Below are 21,401 nucleotides of genomic sequence, written 5' to 3'. Positions count from 1 at the left end.
TATTCATATACACCCGCAATGATGTAGAATTAAAAACCCCATAAATATTGTATGTTTTTTCCTCTTTTCTTCCATGAAAAAATAAAGTCAAACACAAGCTGGTAGTGAAATACAAGTTGTTCAAGCAAAGGCATTATCCCCCATTCTTCTCCACAACTGATCTTCGGCATGATGCCCCTCTTACAATAAACAAGTCGTTATGTACATTTACCAATTTTTTTTTACAGGTTATGTTGTAATATTTTTGCTCCAAAACGGTTCAGGGAATGCCCGTGACTAAAAATGGCTGGCTTATGTGGATCCACAGTAGTGGTGTAAAATCCTTGGCAGGTTTAGAACTTCAGGGTTGCGTTGGTCATTTCCAGTTCATACCTGGGTACTGAGAGCGTGCAGCCCTCTAGAGAGGCTGGGGGTACCCCCCATCACAAGAAGGGGTCCTGCTTCTGCATAGTGAGTTGGAGTGTATGAATCCCTCTCTCTTCCATTGCACATGGTGTCTGCGGTCCGTATGATATATGGTGAGCCGTATGGAGAGTAGGCTGGAGCTGCATATGGAGGGAACCCTCCATCCAGGTGGGATGAAGAGCAGTCATGGCAAGGAAAGTGTGAGTGAGGCCGGTGACCAGAGTCCTCCTCAGCCTCCCCATTTAGGTCGTCTTTCTTACAGCAGTAATACTATATGGAAAATAGAATTTTTGTTTAATAGAAATCAGTCAACTACTTGTGCAAAACATTGCAGACTTATTCATGATACAAGACATTAATATTTGAAGGCATCTAGTCCTCGGTTCTGCTCTCACCTGAAGTCTGCAGTAGCACAGTACTCCAATGATGCATAGAAGTATCACAGTTGCTAGGATTCCTCCTGTGATCACAACAGTTCCAGCTGTCATCCGAACAATCCCCCATCAAACCTAAAAGATGAAAAATGAATATTTAACAATATACCTAACCTACATTATCTATAGCATTCCGGCAGATAGTGAAAAACAAAGGAGAAGCAGCATGTCTTGGCTGAATTATTGGTGCAACATTAATGTTAAATTACCGCAAAAAAAGGATGATTTCATGTAATGCACAAATTTGCAGCTTCACTGCAGGAGGTGGGAAGGCAATTTACATGGCTGCTCTTTGATACGGTAATTTACATGCTGAGCATTCAGAGCCAGAGATTTATCTCAGCATGGATCTACTGAGACAGAGCCCCAACTACTTCTGTATGAGTAGTATGTGGCAAGGGCAACACTTGTGCTCAGTGGGTGTCAAACTACAGAAAGCACCAAGACAAGGAAATATTATCAGAATGGAATAATTAACTTACTAAATATAATTTATGTTTTTCAGAATTTATTTTATTAGGAATACCTTTATTTTTCTATTTATGCTTTTTTTTTTAATCAAAAGAGCGTTAACTAAGTACCCAAGGCTATTTACAAGTACTATTGATATTTCCTCATATGCTCATTTTGTTCTTTTCACATAACATTTTGGATCACAATAAACGCTTCGACTCAATCCACAAAAAAAGCAAGTCCCCACTCAGGTCCGTCATCTGTTAATGGAAATATAGGGGGCTTCCACGTTACTAGTAGCACAAAGGCTCTGGAAAAGCGAAATTGCCCTTGCCCCCTAAAAGAAATTCAGCAAATTCTGTGCTCCCAAATCCAAATGCCCACCTCCCTTCTGAGCCCCACGGTGTGCCTAAACCGCAGTTAGCGTCCACAAGTTTGGCATTTCTGTAGCGGTGAGACACCGCCTAATTTACGGGTGCATATCTCCAGAAGCATGAGCTGGTCACTACAACGTATTGGTCACTACAACGTACTGGTCACTACAACGTACTGGTCACTACAACGGCAGTTTTCAATTTTCACTCAGCAACATCCACCGCTGCTTGTTTCTGGAAAACACCCATGTAGTTAAAATCCTCACCACACCTGTAGATAAATTCCCAAAGAGGTATAATTTCCAAAATGGGGTCACTTAAGGGGGGGATTCTGCTCTTTTAGCACTTAGGGTCTCTGTATATGAAGTCTGCATACTATTCTAGGAAAATATGTGTTCCAGGAGACAAATAGCGCTTCATCCCTCCCGAGTCTCACCGTGTGGCTAAGCAGTACTGTACAGGCACATATGGGGTATTTCTACATTCAGCAAAAATTGTGGGACAAATTTTGGTGCCATTTTTACCCATTTCCCAATGTGAAAATGTAAAATCTGGGGCTAAAAAAACTTTGGTGATAGAAATTTCATTATTCTTTCTTCACTGCCCAATGGTGTAAAATTCTGTGAGGCACAAGTGGTGTCAACATGCTCACTGCACCCCTAGATGAATTCATTGAGAGATGTAGTTTCTAAAATGGGGTCTCTTATGGGGAGTTCTGCTGTTCTGGCACCTTAGGGGCTCTGCCAATGTGACATGGCACCGTCAAACCAGCCCAGCAAAATATGAACTCCAACGTGGTGCTTCTTCCCTTCTGAGCTTTGCACTGTGCTTCAAAAGTAGTTTTCCACCAAATATGGGGTATCGACGTACTCAGGAGAAATTGCACAACAAATTTTGGGGTCCATTTTCTCCTGCTATCCTTATGAAAATGAAACTATTGGGGGCTAAAACAACATTTTTGTGGGAAAAATATATATTTTTTCATTTTCACAGATCAACGTTGCAAAATTCTGTGGGTTCAAGGTTCTCACCACACATCTAGATAAATTCCTTTAGGGGTCTAGTTTCCAAAATGAAGTCACTTGTGGGGGTTTTCCACTGTTTAGGCACATCAGGGGCTCTCCAAATGCGACATGACACCAGCAGACCATTCCAGTAAAGTCTGCGTTCCAAACTGCCACTCCTTTTCTGAACCCTGCTGTGCGACCAAACAGTAGTTTTCCTCCACATATTGGGTATCGGCGTACTCAGGAGAAATTGCACAACAAATTGTGCAGTGCAATTTCTCCTGTTACCCTTATGAAAATGCAAAATTTGGGGCTCCAAAACATTTTTGTTGGAAATATGTGACATTTTTATTTTCACGGCTCAATATTGTAAACTTCTGTGAACCACCTGGGGGTTCAAGGTGCTCCCCACACATCTGGATAAGTTATCTGAGGGGTCTAATTTCCAAAATGGTGTCACTTGTATGGGGTTTCCACTGTTTGGCACATCAGGGGTTCTCCAAACACAACATGACATCCGCTAATTATTCCAGAAAATTGTGCATTCAAAAAGTCAAACAGTGCACAACAAATTTTGAGGCCCATTTTTTCCTGGTACCCTTCAAAAATAAAAAAAATGGGCCTAAAGTAAAATTTTTGTTAAAAAAAAATGTTAAATGTTAATTTTTTTCTTCCACGTTCCAAAAATTGCTGTTAAGCACCTGAAGGGGTAATAAACTTCTTGAATGTGATTTTAAATACCGTGAGTGGTGCAGTTTTTAGAATGGTGTCACTTTTGGGTATTTTTTGCCATATAAACCCCTCAAAGTCACTTTAAATGTGATGTGGTTCCTAAAAAAATGGTTTTGTAAATTTTGTTGGAAAAATGAGAAATTGCTGGTCAACTTTTAACCCTTATAACTTCCTAACAAAAAAAAATTAGTTTAAAAAATTGTGCTGATGCAGACATGTGGGAAATGTTATTTATTAACTATTTCGTGTGACATGTGACATGACTGATTTAAGGGCATTTTACGCCAAATTTCCATTTTTTTTTTTACAAATAAACGCAAGTATTATCGAAGATATTTTACCACTATCATGAAGTACAATATGTCCCGAAAAAAAGTCTCAGAATCAGGGGGATCCGTTGAAGCGTTCCAGAGTTATTACCTCATAAAGATAAAAAAGAGGTAAAGGGGGTGGGAAAAGAAGTAAACAGGAGGAGGGGGATGGATGTGCAGAGTGTATATATAATATTAATGGTGCATACAATTAAATGACAATCAAATGGCCAAAAATGTTTGGGTGACACAATATAGCACCATATAAGAAATCACATTTCATGTAAATATATCATTTATAATTTCAATTAAACATATAATGCAATGAAGAAAGTGCACTGTGCAACAATGCATAATCAATAAGCAATAATAAATGATTTAGAATAAATAAATATTGCACAGTAAAGAAATGTATGACTCCCATAAAAAAAGGATATAGATTTGATAAAGCCGAAAAGATGTAAAAGATGTAACCATTTACTGACCATCAGAAGCACATCACATCCCCCTTCACCTACTCCAACGCGCGAACTAAGTGGAAGTGGTAGCGAATTTTATGTACCATTAATATATTATATACACTCTGAACATTCATCTCCTTCCTCCTTTTTACTTCTTTCCTACACCCTCTTTCCCTTTTTTATATTTTTGTGGTCTATGTTTTAATATGATTAATAAAGAAACATTATTTGTACGGCTTTATTTTATTGCCTAATTTTTGAATATAGGTTTTGTAGGTTTATAATCTGGTTATATTTGTAGGCTTTTACACTTGGTGATTTTGGGTTTTTGCTTCTCATGTAGGTTTGCGTTTGTGGCAACCATAGGCTGATTGGGGAATAAGTGCATTGTTGCGGAATGCTCGCTCAATCAAGAGCGTGAGCACCGGAAGAGACAGGAGTTACTTCTTATCTACATCAGTAAGGCTGTGTGCCCACTATGCGTTTTTAAGCATTTCCACAGCGGCAATTCCGACGCAGAAACGCTTAAAAAACGCTTGGTAGAAGGTCTGCTATGTTCCCCAATGATAATCCGCATGTGCTGTGCACATGTTGCGGAAATTTCTGCTGCGGATTATCATTGCGGAAAAATCTTGAGCACTACCAATTATTTTGCGTAATCGTGGCGTTTTCGCCGCCATTGACTTGCATTGAATCGCTTAATATCTGCATGACTACATGTGCACAAGCGGATATTAAGCGATTCAATGTGCGGATGGTACCCGGGTCTGGAGAAGAGGAGACTCTCTTCCAGACCCGGGTACCATAGTACCTGTAAAAAAAAAAAAAAAGAATTTAAAATAAAAAAATACATTATACTTACTTTCTGATGCGTCCTGGCTCCCCGGCGGCTCGCGATGGTCTAAAAGGACCTTCCATGACGTCATTTAGTCATGTGATGGTCATGCGACCGCTGAAGTCAGCAGTCGCGTGACCTGTCACATGACTAAATGATGTAATGAAAGGTCCTTTTACACCACCACGAGACACCAGACGCATCGGATAAGGAGACCAGGGGCCATCGGAAGGTGAGTATATGGTGTTTTTTTTATTCTTTTTTTTAACTAACTTGGTCACACTATATAAAATCCTTGCCGGTTGCATGGATTTATATAGTGTGACTAAGTTGTCAAGCACTTTCCAAGTGATGCTAAAATCGCTTGGAAAGCGCTTGACAACCCGCATGCGAAATCGCATGTGCAAAATGTGTGACAAACGCTTGTCCCTGGCTGAAAAAACGCATGTACAATCCACATGTACAATCCGCATGTACAATCTGCATGTACAATCCGCATGCGTTTTTTCTGCCAGGGAGATGCAGAAATGCTCAGGAAAAATGCGGAGCATTTCTGCATCGTGGGTACATAGCCTAAATACTGGAAAGTTCAAACACATCCTTAATAGTATTTCTCTACTATGGTCTACTGTATGGTCTAGGATTATAATAATCTGTAATTTCTATTAAATGTCCATTAAGAATGATCACTGAGTCACAATATATTAGATGAGATTAAAACATTAGGGATGAGTCACCTGTATAAGGACATTTTGGCCAATCAGAATTTATGAATCATCTGAAAATTGGTACATTACAATGGTACCATCTGGTAAATTTAGACTATCTATCTATCGATCTGTCGGTCCTGTCTATCTATCTGTCTATCTACTGTATCTATCTATGCAAATACTTCATATTTACAATGTTTTACAAAAAAAATCAGATTTCCAATATGCTTAAACCACACCCAGTTATATGTCACATACAAGAGGATGTGTAATGAGTTTTGCTTTCAGGAGTTTGTCACCATTAATTAGATTACACAATACTCAAGTTGATGTAAGAGACAGACCTGTGGACAATTGAATGCATGCAGACCTGAGGACAACTGAGGACATGCAGAGCTGAGGACAGCTGAGTGCATGCAGACCTGAGGACAACTGAGTGCATGCAGACCTGAGGACAACTGAGTGCATGCAGACCTGAGGACAGCTGAGTGCATACAGACCTGAGGACAGCTGAGTGCATGCAGAGCTGAGGACAGCTGAGAGCATGCAGACCTGAGGACAACTGAGTGCATGCAGACCTGAGGACAGCTGAGTGCATGCAGACCTGAGGACAGCTGAGTGCATGCAGAGCTGAGGACAACTGAGGACATGCAGAGCTGAGGACAACTGAGGACATGCAGAGCTGAGGACAGCTGAGTGCATGCAGAGCTGAGGACAGCTGAGTGCATGCAGACCTGAGGACAACTGAGTGCATGCAGACCTGAGGACAGCTGAGTGCATGCAGACCTGAGGACAGCTGAGTGCATGCAGAGCTGAGGACAACTGAGGACATGCAGAGCTGAGGACAACTGAGGACATGCAGAGCTGAGGACAGCTGAGTGCATGCAGAGCTGAGGACAGCTGAGTGCATACAGACCTGAGGACAGCTGAGTGCATGCAGACCTGAGGACAGCTGAGTGCATGCAGACCTGAGGACAGCTGAGTGCATGCAGACCTGAGGACAGCTGAGAGCATGCAGACCTGAGGACAGCTGAGTGCATGCAGACCTGAGGACAGCTGAGTGCATGCAGACCTGAGGACAGCTGAGGACATACAGACCTGAGGACAGCTGAGGACATACAGAGCTGAGGACAGCTGAGGACATGCAGAGCTGAGGACAGCTGAGGACATGCAGAGCTGAGGACAGCTGAGGACATGCAGACCCGAGAGCAATTGAGTGCATGAAGACCTGAAAGCAACTGAGTGTATGAAGAGCTGAGGACATCAAGAAGTGAGGACAGCTGAGGGTATGCAGAGCTGAGGAAAAATGAGTGCATAAAAACCCAAGAAAAAAGAAGTGCATGAAATCCTGAGGGCATTAAGTGCTCAGGACAACAAAGCATATGAAGAGCTGAGGAGAACTGAGTGCATGAAGAGCTGAGAACATGAAGTCCTGAAGACAACTGAGTACATAAAGACCTGAGGACAACTGAGTACTTAAAAGCTTGAAAGCAGCTTGCATGCAGACCTGAGTACAGCTGAGGGCATGAAGAGCTGAGGATAACTGAGTGCATGAAGACATGAGGACATCTGAATTTCTTTTGAACATTGCCAGGGTTTTGTCACTGTAATGTACACGTGGTGTAGTGCATTTCATAAAGGAGAACAGGTCAGCAGGATTTTGCTAAGTAAACTACAGGCAGTGTCATGTTGGCGCTGTTACACTGATTAAAATGATACCTGCAGTGAAGAAATCCGCTTTGTGGTTCTTGTTTAATTTGTGTTTGACGTTTTAATTTAATGATATGCCTGTGCTCCGGGGCGGGACTGTAGGCAGGGTCTTATCCTGGTGCTCTAGGCCAGAGCACCAAGAAAAGATCTGTCCACAGGCCGTCCCGAAGCACGGGCATGTTCGCCATCATAGAGACAGAGAGAAACAGACAGAGACAGAGAGAAACAGACAGAGACAGAGAGAAACAGGCAGAGACAGAGAGAAACAGGCAGAGAGAAACAGGCAGAGAGAAACAGGCAGAGAGAAACAGGCAGAGAGAAACAGACAGAGACACAGAAAGACACAGACAGGGAGAGAGACCGGAAGAGAGACAAAGAGACAGAGAAAGACAGAGAGACATACAGAGAGACAGAGAGATGCAAAGAGAGACAGACAGAGTGAGAAAGACAGAGATAGACAGAAAGACAGACAAAGAGAGAGACAGAGTCCACTGTCTGCCTCTCTGTCCATCTCGCTTTGTTTCTCAGTCTGTCTGTCTATATGATGAACATGCTCATGCTTCTAGGTCAGAGCACCAAGAAAAGACCTGCCCACAGGCCCGCCCTCAAGCATGAGCATGTTAGTCATCATAGAGACAGAGATAGACAGACACAGACAGACAGACAAACACACAGAGAGAGACAGACAGAGCAAAAAAGAGAGGCAGAGAGAGACAGACACAGAGAGAGAGACACAGACAGAGAAAAACACAGAGAGAGACAGACAGAGCAAAAAAGAGAGGCAGAGAGAGACAGACACAGACAGAGACAGACAAAGAGAGAGACAGACACAGACAGAGAGAGATAGAGTCCTCTGTCTGTCTCTCTTTGTCTCTATGATGATGAACATACTTGTGCTTCTGGGCCTGTGGACAGGTTTTTTCTTGCTGATCTGAACTAGAGCACCAGGATAAGACCCTGCCCACAGTCCCGCCCCAGAGCACGGGCATATCATTAACTCAAAACTGCAAACACGGATTACACAAAAAACACAAAACAGATTTCTTCACCTCAGGTATTATTGTAATCAGTGCAGCAGCCCCAACATAACAATGCCTGTAGTTTACTTAGCAAAATCCTGCTGACAGGTTCTCTTTAACGGCTGATATTTTGTTAGCATCTATGAAGATGTCCCTGACAACACTGCTGCCAAGTTCAAGGACAAGTGCAGTCTTCCCACTTCTCATTCTGCATGCGGTCTCACCCTCTTCCAGTTTAAGTGAATACAGCCCTGCATTAAAAAATGTCATTATGTCCCATAATCCAAGATGTAGTTTTTCTCCATGGCTTCACAGATTTAGCCTCAGTGTGTGCTTTGCAGTCTCACTACCAGCTTGTCTCGGAAGCGCAGAACATGCAGTCACTGTTAGGGTTAAATATGTTAGCGTAATAAACACTGGATAATTACATTGTACCATAATAAAGATACATGATAGTTGCTGCAGAAATGAGTCATACCACAAATACTGTAGGTCAAGGTCCAGCAGATGGGTTGGATCTCCTATGTAGCAAAAGCAGAGCAGTTAGATTTTCTTGGGACACGTAAAACATCCGCTGAATTCAGCTATCCAGGTGTGTTCTATAAAGCAATATAAAAGCTTTGTATTACAACATGTTACAAATACGTCTCAGCTACGATATAATATGGACATTTATCTATGATGTGAGATATCTGTCTCATGTTGTTAGCCTAATGCTTAGTCCCATCAGTCCCAATACCAATGGACCCACAATATACTATCACACATTAAGGCAGAGGTCCCCAACCTTTTTTGCACCAGGGACCGGCTATAAGGAAGACCAGTTTTCCATGGCCCGGTGGGGGTGGGGGCGGGGCTTTGGTCATATGGGGGTGGGGTTATGGAGGGGTGGAGCTGTATGGGGAGGATGCTGGCGGGACCTCGGTGTACAGCGCTGCTAAGTAGCAGCATTGTACATTGAGCGTCAGTGTATACAGCGCTGCTGCTTAGCAGCGCTACACACTGAACACCGGTACCGGGAGCCGCGTCACTGAAGCCAGTCTGCTGCCCCAGCACGCCCCACATAACATGTTCTGCCGGGGGTGTGTCAGTGAGGAGAGCCTGCCGCCCCACCCCGTCAGGAACACACCATGTTGTGCAGGAGGGCCGCGTCACTAAGACCCGCCCCGTGACGTACAACAGGTACCATGCTGTGCTGTGGAGGGCTGCGTCACTAAGACCCGCCCGACGCCCCACCCCGTCCTGCATAATGTTCTCTGCCGGGAGCTGCGAGCTGTCACGGCTATGGCAGAAAACATTATAAATCCACACAGAGCGAGCTCTGACCAGGCGCAGGGCCGCGGAGCTAGCTGTCAGCGGCAGGGCCGGCTCCAGGTTTTTCTGGGCCCCGGGCGAAAGAGTCTCAGTGGGCCCCTTTAACACATACCACGATTCATGATGCAGAGATACGGCGGAGAAATATATATATATAGTACAATGCAAAGATTTCACTTCATGAGTGATATCTATTGTAAATTCTACAATAGCTCAGAAACCGGTGAATCGCTCCACACAGAATAGTGGCCCCCATATAAGGCTCCATACGGAATACTGGTCCCCATATAACGCCCATACGGAATACTGGCCCCCATATAACGCTTCATACGGAATACTGGCCCCCATATAAGGCCCCATACGGAATACTTGCCCCCATATAAGGCCCCATACGGAATACTTGCCCCCATATAAGGCCCCATACGGAATACTTGCCCCCATATAAGGCCCCATACGGAATACTGGCCCCCATATAAGACCCCATACGGAATACTGGCCCCCATATAAGGCTCCATACAGAATACTGGCCCCCATATAACGCTCCATACAGGATACTGGCCCCCATATAACGCTCCATACAGGATACCGGTCCCCATATAATGCTGCATGCAGGCTGTTACCCCCCACATAATGCCCCATACAGGCTGTCCCCCCCTTATAATGCTCCATGCAGGCTGTTACCCCCCACATAATGCCCCATACAGGCTGCCCCCCCTCTTTATAATGCCCCATGCAGGCTGTCACCCCTCCTCTTTATACTGCCCCATGCAGGCTGTCACCCCCCCTCTTTATAATGCCCCATGCAGGCTGTCACCCCTCCTCTTTATAATGCCCCATGCAGGATGTCCCCCCCTCTCTTTATAATGCCCCGTGCAGGCTGTTCCCCACCTTATAATGCCCCATGCAGGCTGGTCCCCACCTTATAATGCCCCATGCAGGCTGTCACCCCTCCTCATTATAATGCCCCAAGCAGGAATCCCCCCCTCTTTATAATGCCCCATGCAGGCTGTTCCCCACCTTATAATGCCCCATGCAGGCTGTCACCCCTCCTCATTATAATGCCCCAAGCAGGAATCCCCCCCTCTTTATAATGCCCCATGCAGGCTGTTCCCCACCTTATAATGCCCCATGCAGGCTGTCACCCCTCCTCTTTATAATGCCCCAAGCAGGATGCCCCCCCCCCTCCCCTCTTTATAATGCCCCATGCAGGCTGTTCCCCACCTTATAATGCCCCATGCAGGCTGGTCCCCACCTTATAATGCCCCATGCAGGCTGTCACCCCTCCTCATTATAATGCCCCAAGCAGGAATCCCCCCCTCTTTATAATGCCCCATGCAGGCTGTTCCCCACCTTATAATGCCCCATGCAGGCTGTCACCCCTCCTCTTTATAATGCCCCAAGCAGGATGCCCCCCCCCCCTCCCCTCTTTATAATGCCCCATGCAGGCTGTTCCCCACCTTATAATGCCCCATGCAGGCTGTCACCCCTCCTCATTATAATGCCCCAAGCAGGAATCCCCCCCTCTTTATAATGCCCCATGCAGGCTGTTCCCCACCTTATAATGCCCCATGCAGGCTGTCACCCCTCCTCTTTATAATGCCCCAAGCAGGATGCCCCCCCCCTCCCCTCTTTATACTGCCCCATGCCTCCATACATTAAAAAAAAAAAAAAAATCAAATACTCACCTCCCTTCTCCTCACCTGCTGCCCGCCGCTCGCTGCTCGGCTCCGAACTCCAGCGTTGTCGTTTCTTCCCGCTCAGCGCTCCCTGTGACGGCTCAGGGGAGGGCGCGGTGTAAAGACGTCACCGCGCCCTCTCACCTGAGACGTCACAGGGAGCGCAGAGCAGGAAGACAGCTGATCTGCGGAGGCACGGGGAGAGGTAAGTATCCAGCTGCCGGGGCCCTGAGCAAGCGGCGGAGAAGGGCGGGCGCTGACACCGCTCTCCTCCGCCCATAGCCCAGCGGGGTGCGCGACCGCCAGTGGGCCCCTCTGCCTGCTCAGAGCCCCGGCATTTGCCCGGGTGCTGACGCCGGCCCTGGTCAGCGGCGCCGCGGACCGGCTGAAAAACCCCAACGGCCCGGTCCTGGTCCGCGGACCGGCGGTTGGGGACCTCTGCATTAAGGGATCATTTTCTTATATTTTTGAAGTCTAGGAGGAAACCAGGTTACCCGGATGAGACCCACACAGACACAGGGAGAACATACAAACTCCATGCAGATCTTGTCCTAAGATTCAAAACAGGGCACTACAAGCAAACAGTGAACCACGCGGCTGCCCCCCCAACTTTCATTACAGTTGTGGTCCTACAATCCTGCTATACCTTTTCCATTTTTTTTCTATACCTTATTACTCTATAATTCCATGTGACTTATTGTAATGCCTCCTTGCGTCGCTGTACAGCCTACCTGCTCAGAGCTCTGCAGTGCAGATGAATCGTAAGAACAATGCCACATTGTTCACGTATATAAGCTAGAAGTAAACTCAAATGTGTGAATAACTGGCATACAATAATGTGTCTGACACAATGTTTTTATGGTGTTGGGGGAAATCAGAATCCATTTTGTCTTCTCAGTCCCATTTTATGCTCTAAATCTATCACGCAGCACTTTTACACAGAAACCATCCCCCTACACATTCCAAGTCCCGGAGTTTCTGGATCGAAACAGACACAACTATCTCTGAATACCACAAAACAGTTTCTGGCATAAAACCCTTTGTAAGGCGGCGTTGTTCACACCGTGCAGTAACTGAGGCAGTGACCCAAGCAAGTCCAACATAAACAGCTTTATTTTGCAAAACTCACAGGTAAACAAAGTCCTCCGGTACGCAACCAGGTTAACACAAGTCCATAACAACGGTTGCTGGGGGCAATCAGGGGTGGATTAAGAGTAGCAAGGGCCCCGGGCAGTTTAGAAGGCGCGGGGGCCCCCCCCCACACACCTGATTTATCAAGTGACATGTCACATGATCCCCTGTGATAGATCATGTGATAGTTCACAATATTAATTGTGCTGCCCCATCTGAGAGCAGCACAATATTGGGGCAGATACCCTGATTCCAGCGATGTGCCACTTTTTCAGCTGCTTGTTGTCATTTTGAGAAAATCACCGTTTTATCTGCTGCAGATCTAGCAGCTCTCTGAATGCTGCGCTCTGTATAGCACCACCCACACCACTGATTGGCAGGTTTCTGCCCATGCTCAGTGTACACAGAAATCTACTGATCAGTGATGGGGGTGGGGTCCTACAGAACTTACTAGTCATCTAGTGATAATTACCTTCTGACAAATCAATGATTTTATCAAAACAACACTAAGCAGCCCAGTAAGTGACACATTACTGGAATCAGTGCCTCTAACCCTACATTATGCTGCTCTCAGATTAGGTGGCAAAAACCTGATGACAGATTCCCTTTAAAGGAACTGTAAACACAAAAAAGTTTGTATTAAAAAAAATACAAGTCATTTGTGAAATTAACTTTTTTTCATTGTTAATTCACATTAGACTGTATCTTCAACACTTTTGTCAGCAGGTCTTATTACAGACTCTGAATAGGGCAGCTCTCTCCCTCTCCCTCAGCAGAAAGTCACAGCATGGTTAAAAAACGGGATATTTTATGATTTTCTCATAATAAATAAAAAAGGACATGCAAGTCCTCCAAACTATTTTCCGTTTCTCTATAGGGGAGGTCCTAAATCTTTCTTGTTCTTTAGTTGATCACATGTCAAAAAGACAAAGCATTTACTATGAACTCGCCTAAAAAAATATACACTTGGAGAGTAATATCATCATCTGCATGTAAATATTCCTTGACTCTAAGGGCTCGCTCACACTGTCGTATAACACGGCCGAATGCTATGTGATGTTTTATCAGATAGGACTCGGCCCTATGTTATACTATGGGATAGTGCAGATCTGCGATTATTGGCATGAGAAAATAATCTCATTCGATATTCGGACCATGTGCACCCATACAAGTCTACGGGTGCACGTAAAACATTCGACTGCACTCGGATGTCATCCAAGTGCAGTCCGATGAACACTCACAGAGACTATGGAGAAGATGGAGAAATTAAGTTCTCCATCTTCTCCATATCTGTGCTGCGAGAGAATCGGATCACACTCAGTTGAAGCTCTGACAGAGTTTGAGCCGAGTGTCATTAGCATAATTGGCCCTATTCTCTTACATGAGAGAATATATGGCTTAGTGAGTGGACCCTAAAACTGAATAGTAGTGACGGACAGGCACCTCACAAGCGGGATCCATGTAGCTCTCAGATGTCATGTAGGTAGGGCTTCATTCCATGGGGTAGGGCTTAATTTCAAGGTATATAAAAAAATGGACTTCAAATAAAAATTAAATGAACACAAAAAGCACTAATTGAATTATTTTTTTCGTATTTATGTTTGTAGCCCCTTTAAAAACCCTTTGAGGACCAAGGCACATATATGTCCCATAGTTTTAAACTGGAAAAAAATTTGATTGAATAAAATTTAAGGTCCTCCAAGGTTTAAGTAGGTCATAAATTCATATGAATACTTGCTCATACAATTGGACATGCTATAAGATGAAGAAGAACAGAATCAAAAATATGACATTAAGTGGAGCACTTACAGGTATTCAAGGTGAAAGAGACCAGCAAAGGCATCGTCTCGAATGACAGTAAATGAGCTAGAATTCAGCAAGCTGAAAATGAAGACAGCAGGTTAGAAGCGAACCAGACTTTATGGTGCTCAGAATTAGTCAAGCAGAATTTATTGACTGCTGTTGCAAAGCACTGAGACTCCCGCAGCGTATAGATGGCGCCGTGCGGCCTCCTGCTGTGTATAGATGGCACCGTATAGATGGCTACGTGCGGCCTCCTGCTGAGTATACGTGTATAGATGGCTACGTGCGGCCTCCTGCTGAGTATAGATGCCGCACGGCGCACCCCCCAGAGACAGCAGGAGGCCGCACAGCGCCATCTATACTCAGCGGGAGACCGCACGTAGCCATCTATACACAGCAGGAGGCCACACGGCGACATCTATACTCAGCGGGGGGCCACACGTAGCCATCTATACACAGTGGGGGGCGCACGTAGCCATCTATACACAGCGGGGGCCGCACGGTGCCGTCTATACACAGCGGGGGGCCGCACGTAGCCATCTATACACAGCGGGGGGCCGCACGTAGCCATTTATACACAGCGGGGGGCCGCACATAGCCATCTATACACAGTGGGGGGCTGCACGTAGCCATCTATACACAGCGGGAGGCCGCACGGCGCCCCCCCCAGAGACATCAGGAGGCCGCACGGCCCCAACTATACTCAGCAGGAGGCCGCATGCAGTCATACACACACACAAACATATACAGACACGCATAAACACATTTGAAACACAAAAATACATACAAACAGACATCACACAATGACATCTGCCCACACACACACACACAAACAGACAGACATCACACACACACCTGCCCACACACACACACCTGCCCACACACACACACACACACCTGCCCACACACACATCTGTGTGTGTGTATGAATAGTGTGTGTGTGTATAGTGTGTGTGTATGTATAGTGTGTGTGTGTATGTATAGTGTGTGTGTATGTATAGTGTGTATAATGTGTGTGTATGTATAGTGTGTGTATGTATAGTGTGTGTGTATGTATAGTGTGTGTGTATGTATAGTGTGTGTGTATGTATAGTGTGTGTGTGTATAATTTGTGTGTGTGTATTTTTTTTTTTTTAAGTTAAAAACAAGTAAAATGCATGTGGCATCAATATCAAGACTCCAGATATAAGGGCCTATTCACACTGAATTTTGCAATGCATTCGTCTCCTCTTTCCAGGCTTCTATCTAAATCCCTGAAAAATGGCATTCAGATGGGCCTTGACATAGCCATTGATTTGAACAAAGGCAAACCGAGGCTAAAGTCTGAATCTTTAGGCTCCATTTGCTCTGCTTTCAGATGTCTCATTTTAGACAGCACAATCCTGAATTTCGGGGATTCAGTTGTAAGCCTTGTGTAAAGACCTGAATGCAGCGCTGAATGTAGTGTGAATAGGTCCTTACATCCTACACCACCTCAGGGGATTGTTGTTATGGAGTATTGCCTCTGGGTGGCCGCAGTTATGACCACCACCAGGGCTCGCGGTCACCCACCCTAGCTTTGGTATTCTGGGGAGCTGGTATAATGAATATCTGAGAAGAGCCCTAGAGAAGCAAGAACATTGGACAACCAAGAGGTGGTGGCCTCAAGTCAGGTGTAGTGTTCAACAGGGCAAGACTTTCTAACCTGCCCACACACACACACACACACCTGCCCACACACACACACACACACACATATACACACACACCTGCCCACACACACACCTGCCCACACACACACCTGCCCACACACACACACACACACACACCTGCCCACAAACACACACACACCTGCCCACACACACACACACACACACACACCTGCCCACACACACACACCTGCCCACGCACACACACCTGCCCACGCACACACACACATATACACACACACACCTGCCCACACAGACACCTGCCCGCAAACACACACACACCTGCCCACACACACACCTGCCCACACACACACCTGCCCACACACACACCTGCCCACACACACACACACATATACACACATATATACACACCTGCCCACACACACCTGCCCACACAGACACCTGCCCACAAACACACACACACACTCACCATCCCCCGGCTCCATTCCTCCTGCCTGCTCTGTCTCTTTTCCGGTGCAGCACTGCAGGCCGGGGCGCACTGCGTGACGTCACAGCTAGGAGACACAGCCGCACACAGGGCCGTGTCTCCTAGCAGTGACGTGGCCGGGCCAGCACAGGGAAGTTAACTGCTGCAGTGCTGGCCCGGCCGATGAAGAAGTAGCGGCGGCCGCTGCTGGTGGAGCGGTCCAGGCCCCCCCCTCCCGCCACTGCTACCGCTATGTGCCGCGGCGGCCCGCACATATAATGAGGGCAATCCGGCATTAGACAAACCGCCTGGAGCCGCGGGCCCCCTGCCGGCTCAGGGCCCCGGGCGGTCGCCCGGATTGCCCTCATTATAATCCGCCTATGGGGGCAACGGCCGCGCCGGGCCGCTCAGAGCATGACGTGTGCAGAGCCTTCCCAGGCGTGGGTTCAGCTGCTCACAGGCCCGCCAAGCTTTCCTGCTATGCTTCTAGCAGGTCCCAACACTGAACAACACTAATCCTTAGTGCAGGGTTTTTAAAGGACCTGTGGCAAGAGCCACTGGAAAACCCGGGTTGGAGGGAGGAGGCCGCCCCACTGCCTCCTGTAGCCTCCTCCAAGAAATGAAGGCCCTGCCGGGTTTTACTTAATCTGCCTTAGCCAGATAGCCTGACCAGGTCAATGCTCACCTTTAGGGTTGAGCGAGTATGTTCTGTCAGAGTATGCTCGGGCCGAGCTCCGAGTATTTACAACTGCTCGGTGATATGGTTGAATCGCTCCCGTGTGCATGATTTGCAACTGTTTGGCAGCTTTATTACATGTGAGGAATGTGTAAGAAATAGACATTCCTCACATGTAATAAAACTGTCAAACAGTTGCAAATCATGCACACAGGAGCGATTCAACCATATCACCGAGCAGCTGTAAATACTCGGAGCTCGGCCCGAGCATACTCGGCGAAAGGGTTAACAGAACATACTCGCTCAACACTAATCACCTTCATTCCTGCGTTGCAGTTGCAGCTGTGTCTGTGACTACAATGCAGTCCAATGGGTTTAATAGGTCTCTGTACACATTCTGGGGGATATACAGTATGCCGTCCCTCGTATACGATCCCAGTCACTGCCTCACACCTTTCTATCAGTGGTGTATATAAAACGCACCTGCATTTAATTAAAGTGGAATCTTATGCTGGACACTACGTGTGTGCGTGTACTATATTGATTCTCCGAGCTCGTTCATCACAACACCTCTAATCTGGCCGTGCACATCAACTCTGGTGGTCCTGTTGCACCCACAGTAAATATGGCGCCAAAACAGGGACCGCACAACAACTACTCCCATACGGACTACTTTTGATTGATATTTCCCGGAATGAACAGATAAAGCAAAGAAACTTTTTGTTACAATTTATCTGTTCCTTCCTTGTGATGCTTTCTAAGACCGGGTGAGTTGTATACTAAGTCCAGTCAGTTATCCTGTATAAAAAGATTTGATATGTGAGAAAATGACGCTGTTTTCCCAGGAAGTTGATTGCAGTTGTTTGAGTCTGTTGTTTTTCACTGCACTAGCATGTTTTGGTTTGTGGTTGGTCTGTAGCATATGTAAAAGGATAGCTGAGCCAATTCCCACCCCATAGAAATTCTGCATTGGTTGTGAGCAAAGGGTAGAAGCTCCTCCTGCTGATCCCTGGTGAGCCAGACAGAATGTAAAATAGGAGCTAACAATAATGTCAGTGTAAATATCGGAATTTTTCAATATTAGTTTTCAGGGTGCTCATATATTCTATCACTAAACAGGCAGATAACCTGAGTATAGGAAAAAAGTCTATACGACATTGTACCTGCCACAATATGTCAATATCACACCTTACGTTAGACCAGAATTAAAATGAATGGTCCATTGCCGCTCTGATACATGTATAGTATCTTACTGCGACTTTCCCCTTTTATGAAGAGTTAAAACTGTATTTAACACTACCCCTCCCCTTTAGGGCTCGCTCACACCACTGTATTTTCCATCCAAGTGTGATTCGACAAAACATTGGATAGCTCTCGAACCAATGTTATTCTATGGGGCCACACAAACGTCCATCGTTTTCCTTGGACCGAGCCGATCCAAGGAAAAAAATTGTAGCATGTCTGAGTTTGATGCAATAGTTGGATCTCACTCAGCCATGTAAGCTAATGAGTGCATGGAAACCATTGGGCTGCACTTGGATGACATCTGAATGTAGTCCGATTTCTGAAGCCTCTCAGAATGAAGAAGAAAGATACATTTTTTTCTGCGCCTTCTCTTCATTTGAGACATCTAAGAGAATCTGACACTGTGATCAGAGTTTGATCAGTGTCATTCGCATAATCAACCCGAATCGCTTGGATACGCGGTTGTGTACACCTGTCCTTATGGTCATATGAGGGGGTGGGAGTGCATATGTGACACCCCAGGGGTCTGGTTGCCACAGTAATAGAGATATTATGTCTGAAAGCAAGTGGGAGGTTTCTCTGGTCAGGATTCCTAAACATGCAACACGGTCCGCCCAGACCTGGGAGGGGAGGAATCTGCCCTTTTAAACTGGGTCTGGGGCGGGATTGGAGTCAGTCAGAGCCTGGAGTTCAGTTCCAGACACAGGGAAAGCAAGAACAGGAGCTCTGTAGGAGCAGTAGCAGAAGTTCGCCCTGGACGAAGATACTAAAGCCGGACACAGGAGTCCGAGGCTGTGGGGACTGATATACACCCAGCAGCAGAAACCAGCTGGCAGGGGATTCCAGGTCCTCTGGCCATAGAAGCCCGGAGGCTCAGTCACAAAGAAGGGACCAGCGCCGCCATCCAGGAGCGGAGGCTAACAGAAGGCCCCAAGTCACCAGCCATACGGGTGAGCACCACACGGTATACTCAGGGACGTGGGCTACTTGTAACCGCTGACAGCAAGGTAGCCAGGAAGAGTGCAGATTAATGGGGAGGCCTACAACTCCACCTGGCCAGGGGAACTCCTGCTTGCTCGCAGACTGACCAGGCCCCTTATACTAGCCAGTACTCCCGGGAGGGTCCGCCTTGTACCATCAGTAAAGACCCTGAACCGCACCTCACGTCTCTGTGATTCCTTGCCGCTCCAGCACCATTAGCACTGGGACCCTCACACCATCACTCCCATCATCTTCCACATTAGCTGCCCTGAGGCAATACTTCTCCCGTGGGGAGTCATCCCATACTCAGCTGCGCAAACAACATCAGCCTCAGCGGTCTGCAGCGCAGCAGCGGTCCCCACTGACCGCAATCCATGGGTGGCATAGTCGGACACTTATTACCATACAAATAGACTGCCACTGGTTTGACCGCCCTGGGCACGGACCGGGTCACCGCCACGGAGAACTACAACCCCCAGCGATCCAGCTCCGGGTATTCCCCCTGCACAGCAGCAGCAGCACAGGCCCAGGGGGCGCGTCAACTTTGGCGTAGTCGGCAGGATTTCGTGCCCGCAACCACCGGGTACTGCGTGCCTGAAAAAGAGACTTTTATACTTACCTGTGGTGAAGTTTCCCGCCGTCCGGAGTCGTTTCCCGCCATCCGGAGCAGATTCCCGCCATCAGACGCCATCTTGGACCGTTTCCCGCCGTCTTCTGCCTTCTTCCCGCCATCCGCAGCTGCTTCCCGCCTTCGGACGCCATCTTCGGGACGCCGCACGGGAAGAAGAGGGGCGTGGACGCCGAAAGCGCGCGAGATCCGAAGCTCGGCCCCACGCTCCGCCCCACGCTCTGACGCTGCGCAAGGTCCTGGAAGGGAGGAAGAGCGACGCTGACGTCATCGGAGCGTGACGCCAGGTCCTCAACCCCAACGATCGACTGCGGAACCGCGGCCTACGGAAAAAGAGCATCACAAGTTAGGCCACGGTCCACTAGGGGGGAGGAGGATGCCGGATACCGATGGGAGCTCCACTGCCACAGCCACCGCCAGCGCAACCGCTGCAGCAGTCATGCCATTCACCATGCCCTATATCCCGGGGGCAACCTGGCTACCCCAGTACTCAGGGGAGTCACATACTCTAAATGACTTTAGAGAAAGACTGGGTAGCCTCTTCCAGGTGTACCTCCTCACAGAAGAGCAAAAAGTGAGCATCCTGGTGGCACAATTAATCGGGGCAGCCCAAAAGGAGGTAAAGTCCTGGCCACCTGGGAGGAAGAGGACTGTCAGAGACATATTAACCCGGCTAAAAGACACATTTGACACCCGCACCTCAGCCGAAATAAAACTAAGATTTTATGGGTGCAAACAACGGGCACATGAGAGTATAAGAGACTATGCTCTAAACCTACAAGAGGCCCTGAGAGCCATTAAGCAGGCAGACCCTGACAGCGTGGGAAATGAAGATAAGCTGTTGACTGAACAATTTATTGAGGGTCTACTGTGCAATGCCCACCGAACCCAGTTGCGGGCAATGGCCTTACAGGACCCTGACCTGGACTTTGCACAGTTCAAGGACAGAGCCATCCGGGTGCTCCGAGAACCGGCACCAGGTGGCGCTGTGACCCACAGGCCCCCTGCTATCACTTACCACCAGGAGACGGCGCCCTTGTCTGCAGGGCCTGTTGGAGCTGATGCGCAGGCTTTAAACAGTGACCCGGCTACAGACCTGCACCATCAGGTCCAAGAGCTGACTAAGAGCGTTGCCGCGCTAACCAGAACTGTGCAGTCTTTACAGGTCTCTTCTCCAGGAAAGATCCAGCTGGCATCCGGACCGGAGGACGTCCCGTGGCGCCGACTGAGGAGGACCCCACCGGCCAGAGGAAGACCCAGCGACAGATACAACGAGGACGGACGACCCATCTGCCGCCGCTGCAATCAACCCGGACATGTGGCAAGGTACTGTCATTTAAACGGGCACAACCTGGGGTAGAGGGCCAGCCCCCAGGCATAA

At 47.2% G+C, this 21,401-nt stretch overlaps 1 long non-coding RNA gene across 1 annotated transcript in view; it reads right to left on the bottom strand.

The window, feature by feature from the left end:
• Window positions 1-888: 888 nt before the first annotated feature.
• Window positions 889-21,401, bottom strand: part of LOC141156839 (uncharacterized) — a 54,703-nt gene continuing 34,190 nt past the window's right edge. The window contains exons 2-3 of the long non-coding RNA XR_012247721.1: window positions 8,930-9,050; window positions 889-914 (exon numbers count right to left, since the gene is read on the bottom strand). This is a non-coding gene — a long non-coding RNA (uncharacterized lncRNA). The remainder of the gene's footprint in view (window positions 915-8,929; window positions 9,051-21,401) is intronic.

This window comes from Phyllobates terribilis, unplaced genomic scaffold (assembly GCF_046119375.1).
Source record: "Phyllobates terribilis strain yellow unplaced genomic scaffold, ASM4611937v1 Scaffold_8__6_contigs__length_399053987, whole genome shotgun sequence".
Classification (NCBI taxonomy): domain Eukaryota; kingdom Metazoa; phylum Chordata; class Amphibia; order Anura; family Dendrobatidae; genus Phyllobates; species Phyllobates terribilis.
The sequence above is the reverse complement of the archived record's forward strand: the minus strand, read 5'-3'. Positions and strand labels throughout refer to the sequence as shown.